The 9,152-nt window shown below is 39.5% G+C and overlaps 1 long non-coding RNA gene across 1 annotated transcript; it reads left to right on the top strand.

The window, feature by feature from the left end:
• Positions 1 to 5,570: 5,570 nt before the first annotated feature.
• LOC306925704 lies at positions 5,571 to 9,017 on the top strand. Its single transcript, XR_013790295.1, has 6 exons — positions 5,571 to 5,640; positions 6,169 to 6,258; positions 7,390 to 7,524; positions 7,637 to 7,794; positions 8,400 to 8,515; positions 8,611 to 9,017. It is a non-coding gene; the product is annotated as an uncharacterized lncRNA (long non-coding RNA).
• Positions 9,018 to 9,152: the final 135 nt, after the last annotated feature.

Raw genomic sequence — 9,152 nt, 5'->3', positions numbered from 1 at the left:
TCTTTTTTCTTCTTAATTCCATAATATGCTCAACTACATGCAAGGCTTGGCAGCAGGAGTCAGGGGAAGATGTTTGTGGTTTGCACTTCATTGAACATGAGTATTGGGCATATAAATGTCATCTAAATTCTCTTAGGCATCATTTGTTGTTTATTTTGCAACTTACCCTTTGTCACAGGTGCAGGATCTGCTTCATTGCCTTGAGTATTTACAACAACGGTTGAATATATAGTATCTTCCCTTGAAGCTGACAAATGAAAATATGAATCAAGTTGTAAACTAGGATAAGGTTTATTTAGAAAAGTACATATTGCTGAGTATTTCACTGGAATTCATGTTTGAAGTCAAGCATCCAGTTATAATTCACTAATGGAAAACATTTTCAAAGTAACTATCCCCAGCCGTGCATGGGACATATTCTAATAAAACAATAGCATTTATTGTAATTCAATCATTTTCTATTAAGACTACATTCAACTATTATGTTTCCTTTTCATTTTGATAGATATCGCCATGATGGAGATCATTTTATACAGCATCGCTGAAACTCACCTTTTGGTTGAGAAGTTTTAGGATTGTTGAATACGATTGAAGCATAATTCACCTCTTCTTCCATCGCTCAAATTCTGGATTTCTGGCATGGATGCATTTCTGGTCAGAAAGGTTATTAACCTTGTGATAACAAGTAACAGGAGAAGTGGTTGCTTCCTCCTATTCCAGGTAAATTTTGCTTCTGCTTTTACCTAAATCTGGTTAACTTCTACATTTCTTATTCAAATACTGTAAATGTCAACAATCTGTTCAGGTTTGAAAGAGACATGAGTTGTAAGTTAACATTTGAGGCTATTTAGCTAATAAACAAATGAAGAGTTTAAAGTAAGAAACAGTGAAGTGAATAATATTGGTACATACATGACACTACAGGGAAGGTATTGTAGATACACTGAAACCCTATCACACATTTGGGAGTGACAGTTAATTAATTTGGTCGCAGCAAAATGTGCTCTGTATTTCCCCAAACATTTGTAGTGACACTTATAAGCCTTATATATCAGTTAACTGTATCTAATTGTTTACCACAGATTCCAGATTGGCCCAAATGCAAACAATACATTTTGCGTGACTTCGTCAGTCAAGGAGATTAGCCTTGAAAGCTCTGGAAGTGGCGGTATGCAATTTTGCAAATATCAGAGGTCAAATATTAAAGTGTTTTATTAATCAAATGCACAGTATAACACACAGGGTCAATATACCTACACAGTATGTGTGTGTCTTCAAGGGAAGGGAAGTCACCCTGAGTCACTGGCTACCCATGAAGAAATACGATGTTGAAACACTGAATGTGAACTGTTTTGCGTGGGAAAGGTATACGTAATTTTATAATAGTAGAACAGCATATTGCACCGCTACACGTTGTGTGGTGGTAGTTTTTCTATTTTCACAACATTAAACATTTAGTCCAAAATTGTGATGCCAGGTTGAATAAAACCTGTAAACGGTAAACGTCGTAGCAAGGAGGAAGAAATGTTTACTATTGATTGATTGATTGATTGAAAATTTTATTAACAGTTTGCAGAATTACAGTACATTTCAAGCACAAACTCAATACAAAGGCTGTTAACTGTGAGTGGACGACCCAATTAAGCATTACACTTGTTTACAACAGGGTCCACCATGTTCAATTCATCAAAACATTTAGAGACGTACAAATAGACACTTCTATATAGACAAAGAACAGTACAGGAATTCATCATAATGGAGGTAAAAAGGGAAAAGAAACATATACAGTGAGGGGGAAAAGTGGGGGGGCGGTGGGGGGGGGTCTTTGGGACCATATCGATTACTATGTCACACCACACAAGGTCATAATTACTGACTCCCTTCTCTAGGAATTTAGGAAATACCAAGTATTTTTATACTTGTTATGCAATTGTCATTGTCATACAATTGCAAGAATGTGTGTATTATTGTTATTTATTAGTAATCTGCCTGGTTAGAGCAGAAATACTGTACAGTACATCCAGTCTGTCTGCAAGTGAGAGTCAATAAAGAAAACAAAATTACATAAAATTAGGTGAATTTACATTTGCACAATACTTTCCATGCCACAAAACCAGCTGTTCTGGATTTGGAGTGGTAACTTTGTACTTTGTCTATAGACAGTTAAGAATGATAAGAGCGATTCAAAGCTTCCTTAAAGAAGGCATGGGTCTTAACCTGGCGATTGTCCATCAAGAGTGTGTGTACAGAACAGTATCTTTTTCATGAATGATCATATACTTCCAATAGTTCTTTCCACAATATGCACAGTCATGACAAGAATCTATCTCCTATAACCATATTATTATTGATATTTGACTGTTTCATTTTAATGCTATTAAGCACTTTGTAAACCCTTTTCTTTGAAAAGTGTACAAATATTTCATATTCTTTGTTGTTGAAAGGCATGATGCCTAATGATGGTCTGAACGATGTTGCTCAATAAAAATGTATGCTGTAAGTGAAGACAGTGTGCGGGATTCCTTTTTTTCTACTTCTCCAGTTCCAGTTATCCAACTCACCTGTCCGCTGTAGCTGTGCATAAGGACTTTTTTCTTTTATATTCTTTGTTGTTAAAATAATGTACATTTTCCCATAGGAACAAGGTTCCTGTACAATGTACAGGATCTCCTCACTGGTCAACAAAAACACCTTGAAGACCCTAACAGGAGCCGTTGTACAAGGTTTCTTCGACTATGCATGCACCTCAAAGGCCCTTAAAACAAGGCTCCATACTTCCCAAAACAAACTGGTCAGGCTACTACTTGGCCTCACTCCCTGAAAACCCACCTCACCCCTGCCCATTTTGATAGGCTGGAATGGCTTAGGGTTGACGACAGCATCAGCATCTTGCAATGGTTCCTGTCTACAGAATTCGCTACACCACCAAGATTTCATGTACCTGTCTATACTTCCTTAATGTCAACGAAGTCCACACTCACAACAACTCACAACAAGTTCAACAAACCACATGCAACCCAGATTCGGCTCAAACAAGGGTTTAAATAAATTGAGCTCCTTTGCCACTAAAATGTGGAATGCTGCAGCTACAGATGGCAGCAATTCGAAAACTGGCCCCTGTAAATCGAGTCTGAGCTCCCCCACCCCTTTCTCCCCATACTGTACATGTTTTTCCCTTTTTTACTTTCTTTATGATGATTTCCTGTTTTTAATGGGCGCTAGCCCCTTCTATAAACAGATTTTGTCCCCACACGTCTCAAGATTTGCCATTGACCACGGTAAGAGAATTCCGGTCAAATGTCTGCTAAATTTTGTCAACGCCTATCTCAAGTTTTGCCTTTGACGATGAACGGAGAAATGGTGTCAGAATGACATAAATTAAACATCAACACATTAAACGCCATTGACATTGAAGGGAGAATTTAAGTCATATGTAAACAAGCAAATCAGCTAACCAATCACAGGCAACAGGCATTCTGATTGACCAGTATGAGATGATGCATGATGATGTACGATGATACGAGCGCCACTCACTTCACACGGGTATGATTTTTTATAGACTACTAGACCAATGCCCGGCTGTAGAGTCGATAATGATGGAACTTGGAGATCCATGCCCCACCCGGCTATGCAATACCCGTTGTACCCGTGTCAGAGTACCCGTTCCAACCATCTGTCTGACTGAAATAAACATTTCAATCAATCAATCTAAAGGGTGATTCTGGTTATGTCTGAAGAGCTAGAGTTTTGTAATGCTCCAACAAGACCACCAGAGGGAGATATAGTGAGGTCTTTTTTTTAATTTAAATATTTATTAACAGTTTGCAGAATTACAGTACATTTCAAGCACAAACTCAATACAAAGACTGTTAACTGTGAGTGGACGACCCAATTAAGCATTACACTTGTTTACAAGAGGGTCCACCATGTTCAATTCATCAAAACATTTAGAGACGTACAAATAGACACTTCTATATAGTCAAAGAATTTCATCTTTACGTGTGATAACATTGTCACCCACTCTAACCAAGAAGCCATTTGCCTTGCTGAGATTACTATTAGATCCAAAGAGAATGGATTCAGTTTTTCCCAGGTGTAAAGATAGTTTGTTATCAGCGAGCCAGGTGCAGATTCTACCGAGTTCAGAGCTGAGGGCCTTTTCAACCTGCAGTTTGTTCCTGTCCGAGACCAGCAGTGCCGAGTCATCTGCAACAGGAACAAGTTGCAGTCACAAGCTGAAGTCATGTCGTTTACATATATTAGGAACAGTAAAGGCCCTGGTATGCTTCCTTGTGGAACGCCACAGCTCACTGGGAGGGGGGGTGATGGTACATGATGTGTGGGTGCTCTGTTTATCCTGAGGTCCGGGGGCATAATACACACACAGAGATTACCCACTACCCAAAGCTTTGATCTTCTAAATCATTCCACCGTACAATGAAAGGCAGAACTCAGTGTTACCGATTAGCCCTAGACTGGCGTATATTTATTGATTACATGGGGGCATTCCCCTGAAATGAATAAGAACAGCATTTGAATATGAGTAAACATATATACGACCTGTTATATCACGAATCAGATTCGCTTCATATCAGCTCGTCAGTCGGGGCCCCTGGAAGCAGGACAGAAGGCTCGTTCTGTCATGGAGAATTCTGACGTGTCTTCACTTTTTCAGACACTATATAGAAATCTCTCTGTCCCTCTGTGACCTTGCTTGAGCACAGCTAGGGTGCACACTCTTATAAGTAACGGTACTTACTTATAAAGGTCACTTTTATCCCACCAGGGGGGACAGTGTTCCGTTCACTTCCACCATCTGTTCTCTCCCCTCCAGGTAGGATTGCATCCAGCTCACTGATGTGCTATCGAAACCAATTGCTTTTAGCTTGTTAACCAGTATGGAGTGGTTCACGGTGTCTGGAACCCTTACATTGTGCGTCTCTATGGTCTTACTGCTACACTTTGGGCATATGCCCGCCCCGGTCACCCCGGTGGGCCCACCCCGAAAAAATATTGTTAGTATCATTACGGAAATTATCAGGATATGGAGGGATGTTTTTCAGTAAAAGTGGTGGTATTAGTATGGGCTTATTTACCACTGTTCCAGAGCCAGACCCTGAACTTCAGAAGTTGAACCAAAAAGGCCCCTCATAAAGAGGAACTTTTTATGAACAAAGTAGTGGAGAGTGGAGACGCGATTTACCTAATAAAACCTGAAACTGATCGGTCCATGCAGGGGCTCTCGTGAGGATTAATTTGTCCCTGTCCTCTACCCTCCCTGAGCCATCCCACCCTAAAATGGGCAGGGGTTAAATTAGTTCTAGATGTAAGGCCAAGTCGCCTGACCAGTTTGTTTTGAGATGTCTGTAGAAAAAAAGAAGAACTGGTGCTTCTCTTTTTTGTGGGTGAAAACTCTCTCTCTCTCTCTCTCTCTCTCTCTCTCTCTCTCTCTCTCTAACACACACACACACACACACACACGCCAATGTCCCTGTTGAAAAGAGAGCCAAGTGTGCTTAACATTTGGATCTAGCCTACTCATTCTACTGCATTGTCATGGGATGGAAATGGCAGATGTCAATTCAGGACTTGTAGAAGATAAGAGAGCTAGGGTGAAGGGGAAAAAGAACCATGGGAAAGGTAAGAATACATGCGTTAGACACAAAGTTTGCAACATTTTCTCACACGTTATCAAATATGTACAAATACGTACATTCATATTTGGATATTGATTAACACTAGTGCATGAGATTTCTTTTCAAATTTGTCATTATGATTTCCAGATTCCACATCATCTCTGCCAGACTATTAAATGATCATATGGAAACATCAGTGTTGTCAGCTAAATGGATCTTCTGCTTGATCTGTTCTCTTACGTTTAAAACTAAAGTGTTACAGTGTTACAGTTTTCTTGTATTTTCACACAAAACAGTGTCTTCAAAACAACCATTTCCTCATTATGATCATCTTGTGTGTGTGTGTGTGTGTGTGTGTGTGTGTGTGTGTGTGTGTGTGTGTGTGTGTGTGTGTGTGTGTGTGTGTGTGTGTGTGTGTGTGTGTGTGTGTGTGTGTGTGTGTGTGTGTGTGTGTGTGTGTGTGTGTGTGTGTGTGTGTGTGTGTGTGTGTGTGTGTGTGTGTGTGTGTGTGTGTGTGCCGCGTTTCTACCAGAGTCAAAAGTCTACAGAGTGGTTGCCTTCAGCTTTGGCTTACTGTGTATCCTTCAAGTCACTCTCAACATTTCCCTACGGATGTTTGCCTGTAAGACAATATCCTCATCTGACTGTAAAATTCACAAGAACACATTATTTTGATTAAAAATAGAAAACTACACGCCACCCACAAGGCATCTCCTGCAGGAAGTGCTTATGCCATATGTTTTTACCATAATGGGGTATAACTTTATGTGGTGGTATTTTTGCTAAACTTTGAATTGAAGCTGCATTGTACAATAGTTTTGATTACAGTTTTGTCACATTAACATAAAATAATATGACATTGAAACATTTGACACGTTTGAGTGTAAAACCAAACAGCTCTGATTGAGTTGTTAAGAATTCATTATATGCCTTTTTGTTTAAAGATGGAGTGCCGTGATTTTTATACTTTTTCTGTTTTGCATGTGTCTATGGAGTTAATAGTTACTAGACCAATGCCCGGCGGGTGGGGCATGGATCTCCAAGTTCCATCATTACCGACTCTACAGCCGGGCATTGGTCTAGTCATTACTCTAATAGACCCCCAGACGTGGTTATAATATTCAAATATGTCTTCCCTGTGTATTTTTGGTTTCTTCCTGAAAGCTGAAAGCCTTTGAGTCAAAAGGCCCAATCGCAATAACACCATTTTAGTGACATCATAACCCTAACCCCTCCCCCATTATCATACAACAACAGCTGTGGGCAAGGCTTAAGTTCAGGTGGGTGGTGCTAAGGTGAAAACAAGGTATTCTTAATGAACTGGTGGGTGTGGCCACATAAAAAGATAATTTTAACACTTTCTGTACACTTTTTTGAAAGAAATCTTCCTCCTAGTATAATCATAAAACCTGATGACCATGTTTTAGGGGGGGGGGAAATCACGGCACTACATCTTTAAATAGGACAAAAACAGGGTCCTATTTTAGCCAGTGCCTTACCCCTTATCCCTAAACTTCTTTTCCTTTTTTACTATTTTGAAAAACATTTTTGAATAGCCGATTTTCAAGCTCACAAGGTGTCGATATAACAATTTTAAAATGTTTTTTCAAAATAGTGAAAAAAGGCAAAGAAGTTTATGGATAAGGCGTAAGACACTGGCAAAAATAGGGCCAATAGTCTAAATGCAAGGTCAAGGTTAGGTTTCTCTACACTGAACAAAAATGAGGAATCTTCAAACCTTTTCATATCATAGCCCACTCTGGAGAGCTGGCAGCTCTTTTGGAAGCTAATCACAACCTCACAAGCCTGGTTGACAACCTCACCACAGAAAACCTACAGCTGAAGACAGACCTGGGGAGTCTCAATGCTTATTGCTCTCCCGACAACAGTAAGCATGAAACCAACGGAAATATAATATATGGGAACGAGATGGATACAATCGTATAATAATTAAATTAAACTAACTAATTAAGAAGTTTGGTTTGTCGTTTTCTGACCAGCATGCCAACCTTGTCTGAAAGGTTGGATCTACCATTGGTCCAGATGCTATGCTATTGTGGATGCTGAACCTGTTGATCAAAAATCCTGGCAAGAAGCTCGAGACAACTGCAGGAAACGGCACGCAGATTTGACTGTTATAGACAGTCCAGATGAACAGGTATAGCGTAACTAATTGATAAATGAGTGCGTATGTGAAGATGTATGTGAGCCCACACTGATGAAGGCTGGATAGCCGTCCCTGTTAAAAAATGAAATAAATGTTTTGAACTGCAGTCTTGGTGTGTGCGACCCACTACCGTTATTTATTTAAGACGTATGTGAGGAAATAGGTTTCAAAAGAAAATAATCTACAATGTGTCATTGAAACTGACTAAAATGTTTAGCCAACTAAAGCATAACAGAATATTGTTCTATGCTGTATCAGACATACATCAGTGTACAGTATGTCAAACTTGTCAGGATGGTTGGAAACGCTGCATTTGTGCAGCTGCTATATGCAATTGTGGATGAAAAACCTGATAACCGTATACATCCTGGCAAGAAGTTAGAGATGACTGCAGAGGAAAGAACTCAGATGTGACTTATAGACATAGAGGAAAAGGTAGCGTAACTGCAGGTGCAGACATTAATGTAAGCTCGTCTGTATAGCAGAATGGAAGAGCAGTGTTGGCAAAACTCATTAAAGATAGATTAAGATTTGTTACGGTTTCAGGTTTGTACAAAAACATAACTGTTTATATTTCTTCATGCTGTGGTATTCAGTCATTCATCTATGACCATAGTTGGGGTAGCAGAGCTGAAGGTAATGGCTACTGGATTGGCTTGACATCTGAAACTGGAAGATGGCGCTGGGTTGATGGACATAACCTGACTGAAAAGTAAGAATACATTCAAAAACACAAATAATCATGAAGTCTAACATTAGATATTTATTTATTATTTCTATAATCAATCATTCATTTTTTTCTCTCAGGTACGGGACTACAATACCACCAGGTGATGGTCTCTGTGCAGTATCTGTCGAAACGACCAAATCCACCTTTGCTGTCAACTGTACTACACAGAAGCGATGGATCTGTGAAATGAAAGCTTTGAATGTTTAGCCATTGCTTTCAGGCTTTAGGGTTAGGCAGTTGTTAAAATGCTATTAGCAAAATTGTGGTATATACGGTAGTATACCGATATGTTTTTAATCCAGTGCGTTGCTCATATTCACACACATTAATCACTTTCAATATGATTCTGTTAGATTGTATAATCATTACCACAGTATTTGTATTTTCGGTGATGAAATCCAGACAATGGTGAATGACCTGTCCTATGTTGGACTTCTCCCCAACACAGTGTGAATGACCTGTCTTATGGTGAACTTCTCCGCCAACATAGTGTGATTCACACTATGCCAACATAGTGTGATTCACACTATGTTGGGGAGAAGTTCACCATAAGACAGGTCATTCACACTGTGTGAATGACCTGTCTTATGGTGAACTTCTCCCCAACACAGTGTGAATG

The sequence above is a fragment of the Electrona antarctica genome (genome assembly GCF_951216825.1).
Source record: "Electrona antarctica genome assembly, chromosome: 6".
In the NCBI taxonomy this organism is placed as follows: domain Eukaryota; kingdom Metazoa; phylum Chordata; class Actinopteri; order Myctophiformes; family Myctophidae; genus Electrona; species Electrona antarctica.
The sequence above is the reverse complement of the archived record's forward strand: the minus strand, read 5'-3'. Positions and strand labels throughout refer to the sequence as shown.